Raw genomic sequence first — 16661 nt, forward strand, 5'->3', positions numbered from 1 at the left:
GAGTATGTATCCTGGCTCACCAGATATTTTGAGCATCTCCTCACCTATCCATGATAGACCCACTGCTTTTCCTCTCTTCATGACTCTTTGTCACTTTATCTACCATGCTACACTCGATTTGAATTGCTGGTCCCTCAGCATGGTTAGCATGAGGCAGCCCCTCTTTATCTCATGCATTCTCCAGTTTAAGCAGCCTCACATAATAGTACTTCCATGCTATTTTCTTATCCTCCATATTGTTGGTGAGTATACCTTCATCATTTTAAATGCGTTACCTGCCAATGTCATCACACACACACACACACACACACATATGCTGGAACTGGTGCATCAATATCAAGAATTCTCAATCGGCACTTTTCAGATGATTATGGGCCCTGTTAATGTATGTTTTCATTCATGTGCATTAACTACAGCATTAAAATGGTTTAGCTCTTATTTCTAGCAATGTAGGTGTTTCCTAACACCCTAGCCACATTTAGTGACATTTGTAATTCTCCTTTTTGGTGAAAAATTGCAAACTGCTGTTTATATTAATTTTATATGTGTGCATGTGCGTGTGTGTATCTTTATATTTATCTCCTCAAAAACATACAGCATCTCGAAAGAGTCCAGAGGCTGGCTACCTGCATGGTTCATGGTCTCAAAAATTTTTCCTATGAAGAAAGGCTGAGGACGCTCGACCTTTATTCTCTAGAAAAACGCCGCCACCGTGGTGATCTCATTCTCGCCCACAACATCATAAGCGGAAAGTGTAACCTCTCGAAAGAGCTGTTCTTTACTCCTGCTCCAGAGCGTCGGCTGCGGGGTCATTCCGAAAAGCTCTACCTGCGACGATTTCATCTCAATCGAAGGAGAGGAGCTTTCTCCGTCCGGGTTGCGGATCCATGGAACAAACTGCCAGACGAGATGGTGAAGATGCCGACGACCGCTTTGTTCAAAGCCTCCCTTGACCTCAAGTGGCCTGAACTCTTTACATGAACACCACCCTGTACTTAACTCCATGTCCCCCTACATGGCCTTGCTATTTGCTTTTGAGCCAAATTAACTAACTAACAAACTAACTAACATAAAGTCAATCAATAAAAAACATACGGTGAACTTGCCACAAGAAGTGGACAGAGTGCTCCAGGGGGGGGGAAAGTTAAAAGAAGAAAAATTAATGAGAGACATCAGAGTTTTTACATTGTCTAAGTTACCAAAAGAGAAAAAGAAAACCAGCTGCAACTGATGAGGAATGTAGGACCGAATGAACTTCAAATGTGAACAAGAAATGGTAGGAATAATGGCGCAAGAAAGAAGAAAGATAGAGGAATGGAACAAGGAGGGCTGTATTGTATAAGTTTCCTTCACACAGACAAACACCAGCCTCTTTAGAGTCTGTTTGATCATACATATGTGTGTGTGTGTGTGTGTGTGTACAGTGAAACACACATGCACTCATTAGAATAAATTTTCGTAATTCATCTATCGAGTGTAATTAAAGTAAATTTACAAGCGATTATAAATGTTTCAAGAATGCCACGTAAAGTGTCTGGGAAGGTAAAGAGGGAAACAAAAACTCCAAAGAAAATATGGTACACCATGTGGAACAAAATATGAGCATAGAACCTAATAAAATGCTAATGTGGTAATATATTGTTCCTTATATATATATATATGTGGAGGCGCAATGGCCCAGTGGTTAGGGTAGCGGACTCGCGGTTGTAGGATCGCGGTTTTGATTCTCAGACCGGGCGTTGTGTGTGTTTATTGAGCGAAAACACCTAAAAGCTCCACGACGCTTCGGCAGGGGGTGGTGATCCCTGCTGTACTCTTTCTCTCACTCTTTCATCTGTTGGCCTACTCACTTAGCCAGCGGGTTGGCGTCATTCAAAGGCTAAAACAATGTGAACGCATTGTGACCAGCGATGTGTAACAACATCTGATGGTCTGGTCGGTCACGTGATCACCTTCTTTCCTGAGCATCCAATAATATTATATTTGTTCCATGTCCTCGCGTTGTTTTGCTTTTTGTGCTTTCATGTTTGGATTAACTTTATATATATATATATATATGTATATATATATACGACGGACTTCTTTCAATTTTCGTCTACCAAATTAACTTTTCAATATTAAGTTGAAAACTGAAACATTGAATGTGGAACATATATATGTTTACTAATTTATATTATTTATTTACATTATTATGTATATGTATATTTTTATATGTATAGGAGTGTGAGTATATGCACTCATATGTATATGTATATCTCCGAAGAGGCCTTATGATATTTTTGTAAATGTCTCATTTATATCTATATATTGACCTACCATATAAGGCTAATATTGGTAAAATGAGACATACTTATCTACATGGCCGAAACAGCTGTAAGATGTAATCTATACTTATATCACGTGATATATATATATACAATCATCATCATCATCATCAAACATCTGCTTTCCATGCTAGCATGGGTTGAATGGTTCGACTGGGTTCCGGGAAGCCAGGAGGCTGCACCAGGCCCCAGTCTGATCTGGCAGTGTTTCTACAGCTGGATGCCCTTCCTAATGCCAACCACTCCGTGAGCGAAGTGGGTGCTTTTTACGTGCCACTGGCACAGGGTCCAGAGGAGGCTGGCAATGTCCATGATCGGATTGCGCAGACAGCTACAAAAACATAAAAAAGCATCACCGATTTCAGCTGTGGCCATCACATCTTTTTAGCTATGTCTAAAAACTACAAGACATGATTGGTGGTAATTTGAGGATGATTTAGTTCCATTTTCTTAACAGGTCTTGAGTTCAGTCCCACTGCACAGCACCTTGAGCAAGTGTCTTCTACTATAGTCCTAAGATGACCAAAGCCTGATGAGTGGTAGGTGGAACCTGAGATAGTTGGAAATTGAAAAAAAAGCCTGCCTCTGACCCATGCAAGAATGGAAAAGTAGATGTTAAAATAATGATGACATATATAGGTGTAGGAGTAGCTGTGTGGTAAGTAGCTTACGAACCACATGGTTCCGGGTTCAGTCGCACTGCGTGGTACCTTGAGCAAGTGTCTTCTACTATAGCCTCGGGCCAACCAAAGCTTTGTGAGTGGATTTGGTAGACGGAAACTGAAAGAAGCCCGTCGTATATACATACGTATATATATATATATATGTGTGTGTGTGTGTGTGTGTATATGTTTGTGTGTCTGTGTTTGTCCCCCCAACATTGCTTGACAACCGATGCTGTTTACGTCCCTGTAACTTAGCAGTTCAGCAAAAGAGAATGATAGCATAAGTACTAGGCTTACAAAGAATAAGTCCGCAGTCAAATGAGTGAAACAAGTAAAGGAATAAAAGAACAAATAAGCATAACTTTTATCAAAATAATCTGAATGCTAAAGGGTTAACCATCAAATGCCCATCTGAATAAAATAGGGATCAAAGGGGTCCATCGGTAAAAAATAGCTGAGAAATACTGGACTTAAACCTTCAAGGTGGTAACCATGCATGGCTGCAATCCAATGACTGGAACAAGCATAAGGTCAAGGGTTAAAGGAAGGTTGAGCAATCATGCAGAGGTTCTTTTGTTGATTGTTGTTGATGGTGTTTAGCTCAGATAGCCAAGGCTAAGTGAATTTATGATCAAAGGCATTCCAACCATGACCACTTCGTTTTTTTTTTTTTGTATGTCAAGGAATACATCATCACATTATCCAATGTGACCTTTTGCCAAGATAGGGTTTGGTTTCATGAAGATTTAGCTTCTATTTCTAGCAAGTATAAGGAGCTTCCTAGCGGTATTGCTGTGGTGCGAGCTGGCAGAAACGTTAGCACGCCGGGCGAAATGCTTTGCGGTATTTCGTCTGCCGCTACGTTCTGAGTTCAAATTCCGCCGAGGTCAACTTTGTCTTTCATCCTTTCGGGGTCGATTAAATAAGTACCAGTTACGCACTGGGGTCGATATAATCGATTTAATCCGTTTGTCTGTCCTTGTCTGTCCCCTCTGTGTGTAGCCCCTTGTGGACAGTAAAGAAATAGGTAATGAAGATGGTTTCATGAAGATTTGGCTTCTGTTTCTAGCAAGTATAAGGAGCTCCTTGATGGCGTTGCTGCGGCGGTGTTGTTGATGGTGGTAATATTTTCATAACGATAATAATGATGGTCGCGGTGGTGGTGGTAGTGGTAAAGATCAAAGCACACACAAACAATATATTGAAAATCGAAAGAACAAAAAACCAAGACCGTCTGAGATGTAAAACAATCTTTTGAAAAATGACATAAACGAGAGTGAATGGTGCTAAAAAAAATTCGTGTTTACGTTTGTTTCTCGTGTTTATTTACAACGATGAGAGCGAAAAGAGGCCAGGTTAAAAATGGAAAACGAAGTCGGCGGAAAAAGACGGGAGAAGGATTAGCTGGAAGGAATATCAATCAACAACTCGGTGGCTTGTGGTGTATGTGTGTTGGTATATATATATATATATATATATATATATATATATATATATATATATATGTGTATGTCAATGTGTATTCGTGCATATGTCTGTGTATGTGTGTATGTATGTGCAAGTGTATGTAAGCATGCATGTATGTGGATGGACGGATGGTGTAAAAATGACAAATTATCAGACGTAGGGGTTTATGCGGTTCGTTTAGCAACAGGTACACTCCGATTGTGCAATACAAACACGCATATACAGTAAGCCCTCGACTATCGCGGGTGCTAAGTTCCCCCCCCCCCCACACCGCGATAGGTGAAAATCCGCGAAGTAGAAACAGTACTGTACTCTTTACTCTCTTTTACTTGTTTCAGTCATTTGACTGCGGCCATGCTGGAGCACCGCCTTTAGTCGAGCAACTCGACCCCGGGACTTATTCTTTTTGTAAGCCCAGTGCTTATTCTATCGGTCTCTTTTTGCCGAACCGCTAAGTGACGGGGACGTAAACACACCAGCATCGGTTATCAAGCAATGCTAGGGGAACAAACACAGACACACAAACACACACACACATATATATATATATACGACAGGTTTCTTTCAGTTTCCGTCTACCAAATCCACTCACAAGGCATTGGTCGGCCTGGGGCTATAGCAGAAGACACTTGCCCAAGATGCCACGCAGTGGGACTGAACCCGGAACCATGTGGTTGGTAAGCAAGCTACTTACCACACAGCCACTCCTTTGTATATATTTATTTTATTATAAAGGCAAAACAACACCACAGAGGAATCGAGGTAAGCTTAAATAATAAATTGTGATATGCCGAGGGACACACACTGAGGGCGAAAACGCTTTGCAACAAACTTCTATAAAACCCTTCTCCATTTTAACAACACAAAAAACTCAACCACAAAAGAAATGTCGGACGATTGTTACCTCTGTTACTTTCCTTTCATCTCCGTCACTATCGGCAATCTCCATCAGCTAATCTCCGTCCACTACATGCTACCCACATCTCCACTAATCCTAGTCTCACCTCAGATAATCCTAAATCTGCCACCCCATTTTCTCAATTCCTTCGATATTGTTGACTATGCAGCATTTATTCGAAGCTCAACAGTGCAAATCTGAAGAAATGGAGTACACATTCTTTAATCGCGACTACCCAAAGCCAGCCGTAGATTCTGCACTTCACCGGGTCAAAGCCATACCATCACTCTCCTGTCTTCTACATGCACACAAAATAACTATTTCCTTACTACCCACAAGGGGCTAAACACAGAGGGGACAAACACGGACAGACAAACGGATTTAGTCGATTACATCGACCCCAGTGAGTAAGTGGTACTTATTTAATCGACCCCGAAAGGATGAAAGGCAAAGTCGACCTTGGCGGAATTTGAACTCAGAACGTAACAGCAGACGAAATACGGCTACGCATTTCGCCCACCGTGCTAAGGATTCTGTCAGCTCCCCGCACAAAATATCAGGGTTCCACTGCCATTTATCTTTCAGCCTCACACTGTAAAAGCACGCTTCTTCGCAACTTCAACGTTCTACTCTTTGATCCTAGAACTATTTTCATCTCTCCTACACCACTATCCCTCACCCCTCTCTCTAAAAACAAACAAAAAAAAAAGCAAAACGAAAATTCTCTGCACCTTATTTGCCAGAAGTTCCCTAGGACACATTAGTATCCAACCAGGTACTTTGAAGTGCCTCTCCGAATATGTAACACCTAATTCTACATCAAGTTACTGGACTCTCTCAGTGCGCAGTGCTCCTAGTTCGATGTTTCATGGTGTCACCTTACGTAGGGATTCAGACCTAGCAGACATTTGCAGATCCAGTCGTAGACGTTGCAGTTGTGACCTCCATCATTGGCGGGTAAATTGGACCCGACTCTACGCTGGGTTCTTTTCTCCTTCAGGGTATTGATCCAGGTTGCTTCAAAGTTGGAGGTATTAAGAGTTTCTCCTCTGAGCCCTAGTCAGTGCTATTGATACCCGTGTCTTCGGGTATCAACAGCACTTGCAGGTATTCAAGCTTTTAAGTGTCCTTATAATGGAGCAGCGGGCGGCCTTGGTGCCCGGCACCAGAGCTAAACTGGCTATAGAAGAGGGTTTTAGGTAAATGAATGTCTTCCTTGCGTACCACATGGCCAACACACTTCAGTATCCCAACGCACTAGTATCCGACTAGGTACTTTCGAGTTCCTCGCCAAAGATGTAACACTTGACTCTACATCAATAACGTCACAACTATCACCGGATCCCAAACCCCAGTACCCAATACCAAATCACACACAAAACCCTCAACAGCAAGTCTACCAACATTATATACTGCATCACATGCAAACACTGCAGGACCAAATGTTGGTGAAACAAAAGGCGCAAGGAGACCACATACCAGACGATTTTAGAATAATCTTACATTTTTGTTTTGCATATAAAATCGAAATACAAGACAAGGTTTTAAAGGAAATACATAATGGCTGTTTAGTATTTAAAATTATAGCAATACAAAAAAATAAACACAACTATTTGATTTATTAACCAAATGATTAATCAAACAGTCGATTAGTTAGTTGATTAAATAGCTTACCAACTGACGAATAATAAAGAAGTGAAATCGAGCCCGTGCGTGTTTTAATGGCACAATAACCCTCCAAAGATACAACAAAAGAAAGTTTTACTGTGAGCTCATAAATCTATTTAGGTTTTTAAAATAATTTTCTTAATTATTCTACTTTTTAAGTGTAAACTGGGAAAAATATGAAAAGTGTATGAACTACAGAATTTTATTTATTATTATTTTTTTCATCTAGCTTTTATTTAGGCATTCTTTATTATAATCTACCTGGGTAGCCAACTGTCTTTCAATGAAGAACAAATCACCAACGAAAGTACGATTTATATGCCTCAGCCTCTTAACCCTTCGCCTATCACAAGTGATACACAGAACATATTTTTCTGGTGCCCGTGCATCATATATGACACAAATTCTCAATTTTTTTCCAACCACCAGAGTAACTCGGTATTTATGAAAGGAAAACTTTATATTACTCAGAACATATGACTAAGTCAATCATTGCTCATTGTTGAATGAAAGTATGATTTATGTGCCTAATCTACATAACCCCTTGCCTTGTCCTTGGTGTCCATGTATAACATGATACACATACCCATTTTTTTTTTTTGCAACCGCCAGAGTAATTTGAAACTTATGAATACCAAGAACGTATGAAACAAGGTCTCTGAAAGTCTGAAAACAAGTATGGAGTTTGAGAACAAAATTATGAAACGACTATCTTATATTTTAAACTTAAACTGATAAAAAAAAAGCGTGAAAAATGTATGAACTACATAGGCGTAGGAGTGGCTGTGTGGTAAGTAGCTTGCTTACCGACCGGTTCAGTCCCACTGCGTGGCACCTTGGGCAAGTGTCTTCTACTATAGCCTCGAGCCGACCAAAGCCTTGTGAGTGGATTTGGTAAACGGAAACTGAAAGAAGCCCGTCGTATATATATATATAATATATATATATATATATATATATACATATAAAGTGTGTGTGTGTGTGAATGTTGTGTGTCTGTGTTTGTCCCACTAAACATCGCTTGACAACCGATGCTGGTGTGTTTACATCCCCGTAACTAAGCGGTTCGGCAAAAGAGACCGATAGAATAAGTATTAAGCTTACAAAGAATAAGTCCTGGGGTCGATATGCTCGACTAAAGGCGGTGCTCCAGCATGGCCACAGTCAAATGACTGAAACAAGTAAAAGAGTACAGTAACTTCTTTTCATTTAGGTTTCATTCTTGCATTTTTTTTTAATTATAACAATCTGTCTCAGCAGTCTCGGTAAAGAACAAAGTTAAGCCAAGAAGTTAATCATCATTCTTTGAACAAAGGTAAGGTCTATGTACCTCATTCGCTTAAACCAACTAGCTGCGGATCAATATTGGACCGTGGGTAAGGCGGCGAGCTGGCAGAAACGTTAGCACGTCGGGCGAATTACTTAGCAGTATTTCGTCTGTCTTTACGTTCTGGGTTCAAATTCTGTCGAGGCTGACTTTGCCTTCCATCCTTTCGGGGGTCGATAAATTAAGTACCAGTTGCGTACTAGGGTCGATCTAATCGACTGGCCAACTCCCCAAAAATTTCGGGCCTTGTGCCTAGAGTAGAAAAGAATATTGGACCGTGGGTAATTCGATAACGAGCCGTATAGAGAAGAATAAATTTTCTTAATTTGATTTCTATTTTATTGATTGTTGCAGAGTAATTTTACATTATATAGGTATGCTATAAGTAATAATTCAATTATATACTATGCATTTTATTGTTTTTTTATGCACGTGATTCCCCAAGTCCGTGGGAAAATTGTCTTGCATGAATCCAGTTCATGGTGCAAAAACGGTTGGGGATATTGACTTAAAGGGTCGTTCTGCAACTGCTGAGCTGGTTAAAGGTTAAAAAAAAGTAATACCCAACGCTAGGGTAGGCCTAGGGCTCATCAGTCCAGAAGTTTCCCTATATTTGTTTTTTTTTTAACCAGGTCCATCCTCCAACGCCGGCTTGTCAAGCCTGTTGCGACTTCACCATATTATTTCTACCAACCACATGGTTCCGGGTTCAGTCCCACTGCGAGGCACCTTGGGTAAGTATCTTCTACTATAGCACCGGGCCGACCAAAGCCTTGTGAGTGGATTCGGTAGACGGAAACTGAAAGAAGCGCGTCGCATATATGTATATGTATATATGTGTGTGTGTCTGTGTTTGTCTCCCCCCACCCCCAACATCGCTTGACAACCGATGCTGGTGTTCTACGTCCCCGTAACTAAGCGGTTCGGCAAAAGAAACCGATAGAATAAGTACTAGGCTTACAAAGAATAAGTCGATTTGCTCGACTAAAGGCGGTGTTCCAGCATGGCCGCAGTCAAATGACTGAAACAAGTAAAAGAATAGAAAGAGAGTAGACTAGAACAACGTGAAATTGAGTATTTTTCTCAAGAACACAACGTATCACCCGGTCCAGGAACCGAAACCACAACCATACGATCATGAATTCAACACCCCAACCACTAAGTCATGCGCCCCCACTGGTTACTGGTGTAAGCACTCCGTCGGTTACGACGACGAGGGTTCCGGTTGATCCGATCAACGGAACAGCCTGCTCGTGAAATTAACGTGTAAGTGGCTGAGCACTCCACAGACACGTGTACCCTTAACGCAGTTTTCGGGGATATTCAGCGTGACACAGAGAGTGACAAGGCCGGCCCCTCGAAATACAGGTACAACAGAAACAGGAAGTAAGAGTGAGAGAATGTTGTGGTGAAAGAGTACAGCAGGGTTCACCACCATCCCCTGCCGGAGCCTCGTGGAGCTTTAGGTGTTTTCGCTCAATAAACACAACGCCCGGTCTGGGAATCGAAACCGCGAGTCCGCTGCCCTAACCACTGAGCCATTGCGCCTCCACTGGTTACTGGTAAGATTAGAAGAAAATGTCCGCGCATGGACAGGTTAGAGTGAGAACACATGTCATTAGCAATCATGAATTGAAACTGTTGACAGTCTGTAAGTTGCTTTACACTTGAATTTAACACACAGCTAGCGAAAAATTATTTCCTTTGAATATCTCTTTCAATGAAAGAAACTCTTGTACGATTTCAGTTTGATCCTGAATGACGTCTGAGTATGTGTCTGCTAGAAATTAATTATTTTGTTTATATTATATTTCTTTTTCTGTTTTTCTTTTCTTTATTTTTCAAAAATGCTTTCGATCTAATACATTATATTTGGAAATTACACATATTTTTTTATCTATTCATCTACTTACATTATATTTTTTTGAATAAATTGCTCGAATCTCTTTTTCTAGCTCTATTTATAGCTATGTCTAAAGTCAGTCGGTAAAACTTAACAGTAAACCTATCAAATATTCATTTCGAATTTTGGCACAAAGCCAGCAGTTCCGGGAAGCAGTTAAGTCAATTACATCGACCTCAGTGCTCGACTGGGATTTATTTTATCGACTCCGAAAGGATGGAAGGCAAAGTCAAAACCGATGGCATTTGAACTCAGAACGTAAACACGGACGAAATGCCGCGAAGCAATGTACCCGGGGTGCTAACGGTTCTGCCAGCTCGCTGCCTTCCTTACCTATCAAATCTTCGCACCCTGTAATTTCAAGGAACCAGTTCTCTTCAAGACGAATCAAGGAAGAAAAAGACCGCATAACATCCCAACGGTTCCCGCACGAATTCCTCTTAGAAATTCCAGACGAACCACCTGCACCCGAATATATCGCTGTAAACAATAATTCGTTACACAAATGGGTTATGCCGCCCAAAGTATGGTCGTAACATGAAACACGATTAAAAGTCTTCTCCCGTTCGTCATGTCCTGTATAATTCAGGCCGAAACCGAAGTAGTTTTGTCTTTTATACTCATTGTGTTGCTAGTATTTTGTGGTTCTCTATCATCGTCATCGTCATCGTCATTATCATCACATTTTCGAGCCAACACTTCGTTGATTCGTTCTCAGTGTGCAATGAAATTCACACATTTCGCATAATTTTCATATCTATTTTAAAAAGCTGAATCATGTGGAGCATTAGCAGATCTAGAACACATTTCAGAGTGTGTGTATGTATGTATGTGTGTATATATATATAATATATATATATATGAGAGAGAGAGAGAGAGACACACACACACACACACACACACATATATATATATATATACATGCATACGTATATATACATAATGTACACACACACGTGTGTGTATGTGGATACATTGAAAGCCTTGTCTAGTAATAAAACTCCAGGCTACAAGAACAACTAAGAATTCTGAGGATTCATTTGACTTTAGCGGGCTGTTTAGGAATACAGTTTAAAGTTTTGTATTTTTATCTCAGCGTCCAGGATTCTTTGCAGAACTGTTACTGCTGATAACTCCGGTAAGACAGTCTCTCCTGCAAACTTTCTCGGCGCTTGTCTAATACAACACAGTTTCTTTTAGTGTCTGTGCGAAAGATCTGGTAAGATTGCATTGTGTTATTATAGTACGGGAAAATGAAGTAAACCACCAGAAAATAAAGAAAAAAATTTTAATTAAGAGCGGTAATATTTATCCCCACTTAAATGTGGTTCTGTTAGAACAAACTATACTGCGGTAGATACCATGAGAGAACCTCTCATATTGGCTTTTGGGACAATATGCACACTTGTTGATATAATTTTGTTTTTAATAAAGAAAGCGCAGAGGCACAAGTATGGTTATGTGGTCAAGAGGGTCACTCCGGAACCACATGGTTTCCGGGTTCGATCCCACCACACGACACCTTAGGCTAGTGCTTCGGGCCTACGAATGCTTTGTGAGTGAATCTGGTAAACAGAAGTTGCACAGAAGCCCGTCGAATGTGTGTGTGCGCGCACGCGCGCATTTGTGTGTGTGTGTGTGTGTCTTTCTTCGTGTCTGCGTTTGCCCTCACCATCGCATGACGACCGGTGCTGGTTTGTTTATGTCCCCGTAACTTAGCGGTTCGGCAAAAAGAGACCGTTAGAATAAGTCTCACTCATTAGAAAACAAAAGAAACAGTGGGGTCGACTTGTTCGACTTAAAACCATGAAGACAGTATCCCAGCATGGCCGCAGTCCAACGACTGAAACAAGTAAAAGATAAAAGCACAAGCGCTTTCGCAAGTTCCAAAAACAAAACAAAAAGCATTTTAAATAATAAAAAAAAACCCACTTGTTTGAGTACTGCAGGATAATTGATCAATTAAACCCGAATTTGAATTATGTGTACAACAATCTATAAATGAATGCATTCGAAATAACTTCCCTAATCCTTGGTTGGAGGTTAAATATTTCTTCCTAAACTCTCCTAAACCCCCATGTTATAATGAATAGACGTCCCAACGTTATACACGAATACTGAAACTTGCCCCCTGATCCACAGTCTGGATCCTTTTTATGTCCATCTTCTTCTGTATGGAAATGCTCTGACATCCAGTCACCATTAACTCTTATTTTCTTCCCAGCTACTCCCACCCAGTCTGAGATAATGCGGGGCAGCTTTCAATCTCATCAACCGCATATCTGCGCTTGTTGCTCTACCATACTTTAGCCCTTCAATAACTGGCATACATATATATATACATGTATATATATATATATATATATATATATATATATATATATATATATACATACACGCACACACATATACATAAGCATATACATATACATACACACACACACACACATATATATATATTTATATATATACACATATACATATATGTATACACATACACACACACATATTTATATTCTTTTATTTGCTTCAGTTATTTGAGTGCGGCCATGCTGTAGCAACGTCTTATATGTACACACACACACATGTATATCTATATACGATAAGTATCATAGTTTTTGTCCACTAAATCCATTCAGAAGGCTTTTCCGTCGTCTCGGGGCTATAGTAAAAAAAAAACACTTGCCCAAGGCACCACAGAGTAGAACTGAATCCGAAAGCATGTGTTTCAGAAACAAACTTCTTAACTAAACATCCACGCCTTTACTGCGAACTACTCAGCCACTTTGATTTCAGCTTCAGATTCTTCTTCTTTGTCATCGTGGCAATATGTTGTGCTTCAATCATTCACTAATAAATGCTGCTTCAGTAATGCGATTGTTTTTGTAAAACGTAAATTGATAAGTCTCTCCACAAACGATACTGTTTTCATTTCTACTTGACGATCCCGCATTTTGATTTGCGTGATAACCACAAGATACCAATGCATTTGTCCCAAATACAGAACAGTATATTTAATGTGGGGCAGAATCATGCGATTTTTCTCCAATTCTTTTCTGTTTGCTGTTACGAGGCGAAACATAATTCTTCTGTCATTAAACAAATGAAATTTGCTGTGGAATTTTTGTGGGTTTCACTATTTTTTTTTCCTCTGCTTTAACAATTTTGTATGTAGCTAATTTGAGCTACGTTTTTATCCAACCGATTTGATGAAAATAACAAACAAAGCAAAGCTTACTGCTTGAGCCTTGATATGGAAACCAGCGACATCCACTTTTAACTTGTTTCTTGTTGCAAGTTATACTACAATGACGTCTAAGCAACATCTTTTGGAAAACTGTCAAAATTATCGTTAAGATATGGATGACAAGGGACGAGATCAAGTGTTTCATAAAACGTGTGCATCACCATGTTTCGTATATATGAATGATTGCACAGTCTTGCTGTGCTATCTTCGTCCAAAGAACATGAAACAAAGGTTCCGATTTCACTGTCTTTATTGCCACAAAAGCCAGGGCGGTGACACCAGCCTTGGATTGGAATTAAGTACGAGCAAGTCTTAAGAGGATTCCGTCACCGGTTCAAACATCTTAGCCTAAGCAACGTCTCCGTTTTGTGGGCGCTGAAAATAGGTAGCAAGCATTCAGAGGGGGCCCTTCACTGGCGCAGCATACGCAATCGGCATGCCGAATCACTCGATATTTTGATAACTCGTTTTCTTCGTCTGCAGTTTCTTTCATCTTTCTCTCCAACCCAGATACTTTCTTATTTGTTTTTTTCCTTGGCATTCCTCACACACACACACACCTAATATTGTGTTAAGATTTCTAAGCAATCTTAACACGAATCATGATACCACATCTTTATAATTGTTTCAAATTTTAACACAAAGCCAGCAACTTCAGGGAAAGCGGTTAAGTCGATTACATCGACCGCAGTTCTCAACTGGTACTTATTTTATCGACCTCGAATGATTGAAAAGCAAGGTCGACTTCGGCGGAATTCGAACTCAGAATGTAAGCACAAACGAAATGCTGCTAAGCATTTTGCCCGGCGTGCTAACAATTCTGCCAGCTCGCTGCCTTATAATATCCTCATAATAAAACTTAAAAGTAACTTAAGTATTTGTCATATAAACTGGACAATAACCTTCCTACTAGAATGATCATAAATTCTAAGCGGATGGTTTTTGAGGTGGCTGTGTCGTACCAGGAGTTCTTGAAGCAATTATGTGTTTATGTCACCATAGATTGTATCGACACGTGACAAGACTTTATTATAATAATTTATTTAGGGCAATGATCTTTGGTTCATCGTTGACTTTCAATTATCAACGAACGAATTGCGGAAATGCATGCTCATTTCTCTTTCTTTCACATCACGCGAAACATTTCATTTGCAACTGTACATAAATGTATTTCTTCTACTTTCATTAATTTCACGTTTCAGCAAGCGTCATTAATTGCGAAACCTCATATATCTGATTTTGTGTTGTGGTTTGTGACATGAGAATTAAAAAAAATTAATAAATAAATGAGGAAGATGCTAAACACCACGAGATCGTTCGACGATGGAGAGCAGGTTATGACGTCACAGTGTTTTGGTTCCCAAGGTGGCAGGCGACCACCAACGCAACAAAGAAGACGGAGTACACAATTCGAAACATCGGGAGAGTTGACTGGACAGAGGAACGAATGAAGAAAGTTCTTCCAAGGACATATGACAAAGAGGGGGGAAATGATGAATAATAAACGAATGAAATTATATTTTTCGACTCCAGGGAAAGACGAAGTTAAAACATGGTCTTTAAAAATTGCCTCTTTCAAAGAATGTGCACCAAAGGGGCGGTCGCACGTCTTGCCCAATCTCTCCTTAGAGATGCCACGACTTCAAAGTGAGCGTTAGCGCTCACAATTTGAAGAAACCCGGTTCGTCCATTAATCACGCCTCCGTAACCAGCACTTTTATCCACCACATGGAATCACATTCCAGAAGACACAAGGAACAACCGTATCATATCCGCCCACAGACTATTTTCCTGTTTGGGCTGAATTGAACTCTTCTACCTCATTTCCTAATGCTATTACTACCTCCACTTGTCTTTATACATGTTTGTACGTTATGTAGAAATGCCACCAATAAAATATTTTCCATTGTGTGACAGCATGCTACTATGTTTATGTCCTGCAAGCCCGGAGCACAGCTTCCATTAGCGTGCGTATGTTGTGTATATCCGTACTTCTGCTAACAGTTTACACTCGCATGTGTCTGTCCCCATGTGTTAACGGTTCGCCAAAACAGCTAGATTTTGAGCGATCTTTTGTATACAATCGGACTGACACATGTCTAATACTAAAGCCTTTTGTAGGGTTATCTGACCTTGCCAATAAAATAATGCCCCTGCTTCTCTTTTACTGGCGGTCACGCCTGGAAAGGCTTTGACGAGCTGGCCCGAGCTGGGACTAGACGGTATCACAAGTTTCCTTGGATTCAACAGTATGTTTTACACACATTGATGTAAATAGTGACTTTATACACACTACGTGTAAAATTAGCCGTAAAAATATATTTAACTAAAAACAAAGGCGAATCAATTTATTTTGTATTAATTACTAATGATTAGCGAATTTGAAAGAAAAACAATAGACTTCGAAGTAATTCTTAATAGAAACTGTAAATTAGACCCTTCTTCATACATTATAAACAAATATCCATCTGCTATATTTGTCGTTGGTTAACCCCAGCGCAGCAGGCCCATCACGAGCAAGCAGACACTGAGAATGGTTTTGACTTGGACCAGTGGTTCTTGACCGGGGACCATGTGGCCTTTGAGAGTCCATATAAAATTTTGTTGCTAGAATTTATCTGCAATCAATTGGTTATACTTCTACAATACACAAAATGTTTTAACAATTATTTTGAAACAATTCTAATTATATTTCATTATAGAAATATAATAGAGTTTTTTTTTTAACATCGAATGACGTGGAGGGTTCACCCGAGTAAAATAGGAATCAAAGGGGTCCGTACATAGGTAAGAAAAAATGGTTAAGTAACACTGCATCCCTTCCATTTTTCTTTCTTTCATTGTTTAGAACTTGTTTTTCTCTTAAAACAGTAGCAGAGGAGGGCATTTGAGTGAGATTTGGCTACTATTTCTCACAATCCGAGAGAAGCTTCTTTCTAGAACCTCTTTCCGCTGTTTTGTAGTACAACCAGTTTCCTCGTATTTCGAATATTATCGTGGTATATTGGTTTTAATTGGTTAGTTGGTTTGGTTGGCATCGTAGAGTTAGAATTCCTGTAGATAACGTAATGTCGCTTATACTTGTAAAAACATAAGACTGGCAAGCAGTTAGACACGTGCTTATACTTACACATTCTACGTAATCACTAGACCTGCAAGAAA

The 16661-nt window shown here is 39.9% G+C and overlaps 1 protein-coding gene across 3 annotated transcripts in view; it reads right to left on the reverse strand.

Moving 5' to 3' along the window:
- LOC115210406 overlaps positions 1 to 16661 on the reverse strand; it is a 129698-nt gene that overhangs the window by 113013 nt on the left and 24 nt on the right. For all 3 annotated transcript variants that reach the window (XR_004998600.1, XR_004998599.1, XM_036501721.1), the window contains exon 1: positions 16630 to 16661. This exon is cut by the window's right edge. The gene's annotated coding sequence lies outside the window, so the exon portion shown is untranslated. The remainder of the gene's footprint in view (positions 1 to 16629) is intronic.

The sequence above is a fragment of the Octopus sinensis genome, linkage group LG4 (assembly GCF_006345805.1).
Source record: "Octopus sinensis linkage group LG4, ASM634580v1, whole genome shotgun sequence".
NCBI classification, from domain to species: Eukaryota; Metazoa; Mollusca; class Cephalopoda; order Octopoda; family Octopodidae; genus Octopus; species Octopus sinensis.